The sequence below is a fragment of the Petromyzon marinus genome, unplaced genomic scaffold (genome assembly GCF_048934315.1).
Source record: "Petromyzon marinus isolate PM22_M1 ecotype Great Lakes invasive population unplaced genomic scaffold, UKy_Petmar_22M1.pri1.0 PM_G_Scaffold_66, whole genome shotgun sequence".
NCBI classification, from domain to species: Eukaryota; Metazoa; Chordata; class Hyperoartia; order Petromyzontiformes; family Petromyzontidae; genus Petromyzon; species Petromyzon marinus.
The window spans coordinates 417,501-420,000 of NW_027423020.1; positions in this window are offsets into that span (position 1 = coordinate 417,501).

A 2,500-nucleotide genomic window follows, 5' to 3' on the forward strand; every position below is an offset into this window, starting at 1 on the left:
GCAGGAATGCATGTGCACTCAAAAAAGTGAATATTTCTCACGGATAGACCCCGTGATACGCTAGAAATTGGCGGGGATGTCTCTCTTGTGGCTCACGGGGCTGTTAGGGTGGCACAGAAATCCCTCGGAATGGGAAAACGGGTCATTTTCGTGTCGCCACATTGCATGCGAACCGCATGCAACTTCCAGAGGCATTTGCAGCAGAAATGCATGTGCAGTCAAAAAAAAATTGATATTTTTCACGGATAGACCCCGTGAAACGCTAGAAATTGGCGGGGATGTGTCTCTTGTGGCTCACGGGGCTGTTCGGGTCGCACAGAAATCCCTGGGAATGGGAAAACGGGTCATTTTCGTGTTGCCACATTGCGTACGAACCGCATGAAACTTCCAGAGGCATTTGCAGCAGGAATGCATGTGCACTCAAAAACTTCTATATGTTTCACGGATAGACCCCGTGAAACGCTAGAAATTGGCGGGGATGTGTCTCTTGTGGCTCACGGGGCTGTTAGGGTGGCACAGAACTCCCTCGGAATGGGAAAAGGGGTCATTTTCGTGTTGCCACATTGCATAGGAACGCCATGAAACTTCCAGAGGCATTTGCAGCAGAAAGGCACGTGCACTCAAAAATTTTAATATTTTTCACGCATAGACCCCGTCAAACGCTAGAAGTTGGCGGGGATGTCTCTCTTGTGGCTCACGGGGCTGTTAGGGTCGCACAGAAATGCCTCGGAATGGGAAAACGGGTCATTTTTGTGTGGCCACATTGCATAGGAACGGCATGAAACTTCCAGAGGCATTTGCAGCAGGAATGCATGTGCACTCAAAAACGTCTATATTTTTCACGGATAGACCCCGTGAAACGCTATAAATTGGCGGGGATGTCTCTCTTGTGGCTCACGGGCGCTGTTAGTTAGGGTCGCACAGAAATCCCTCGGAATGGGAAAAGGGGTCATTTTCGTGTTGCCACATTGCGTACGAACGGCATGAAACTTCCAGAGGCATCTGCAGCAGAAATGCATGTGCACTCAAAAACGTCTATATTTTTCACGGATAGACCCCGTGAAACGCTAGAAATTGGCGGGGATGTGTCTCTTGTGGCTCACGGGGCTGTTAGGGTCGCACAGAAATCCCTCGGAATGGGAAAACGGGTCATTTTCGTGTTGCCACAATTGGCATACGAACGGCATGAAACTTCCAGAGGCATTTGCAGCAGAAATGCATGTGCACTCAAAAACGTGAATATTTTTTCACGGATAGACCCCGTCAAACGCTCGAATTTGGCGGGGATGTTTCTCTTGTGGGTCACGGGGCTGTTCGGCTCGCACAGAACTCCCTTGGTCCACCTGATTCGTGCATACAGGCAGCAACTAAAACTCTGTAAACCTGCTGTGAGGACATCTAAACAGTGGACCAGTGAGGCTGTGGAAGATTTGCGGGCGTGCTTAGACTGTACTGACTGGGATATGTTCACGACTGCTACCAATAGTCTGGATGAACTCACAGAGGCTGTGTACATCAGCTTCTGTGAGGACTGCTGTATCCCAACACGTACCAGGGTGAACTTTAACAACAACAAGCCCTGGTTCTCAGCAAAGCTCAAAAGGTTGAGGTTGGAGAAGGAGGAAGCGTTTAGGAGTGGGGATAGAGACAGATTCAAGGAGTCGAAGAACAGGTTTAGCAAAGCGGTGAGAGAGGCTAAACGACTGTACTCAGAGACACTAAAACACCAGTTATCTACTAACGACGCTGCTTCTGTCTGCCAAAGGGCTCAGGCACATCACCAACTACAAACCCAGAGCGCCCCACACCACTAACGACTCCCGCCTAGCCAACGACCTGAACGAGTTCTACCGTAGATTTGAAAGACAATTGGACTGTCCTGAACCACCCCTTCCCACCCAAGAGGCCCCATCCCCCACCCATACTACAGAAACGACTCTCTCCTTTCAGGAGGGAGAAGTTAATGGGCTTTTCAAGAGGCAGAATCCACGCAAAGCAGCCGGGCCGGACTCTGTCTCTCCAGCCACCCTCAGGCACTGCGCTGACCAGCTGTCTCCGGTGTTCACCAACATCTTTAACACCTCCCTGGAGACATGCCATGTACCAGCCTGTCTCAAGTCCTCCACCATCATCGCTGTGCCCAAAAAGCTAAGGCCAACAGGACTAAATGATTACAGACCGGTCGCCCTTACATCTGTGGTAATGAAGTCTTTTGAGCGCCTGCTCCTGGCACACCTCAAAGCCATCACAGACCCTCTCCTGGACCCCCTTCAGTTTGCCTACAGAGCCAACAGGTCTGTGGACGACGCAGTTAACATGGCCCTCCACTTCACCCTACAGCATGTGGACGCCCCAGCATCCTACGCCAGGATCCTGTTTGTGGACTTCAGCTCTGCCTTCAACACCATCATCCCTGCCCTGCTTCAGGACAAGCTCTTCCAGCTGAACGTGCCCTACTCCACCTGCAGGTGGATCACAGACTTCCTCTCTGACAGGAAGC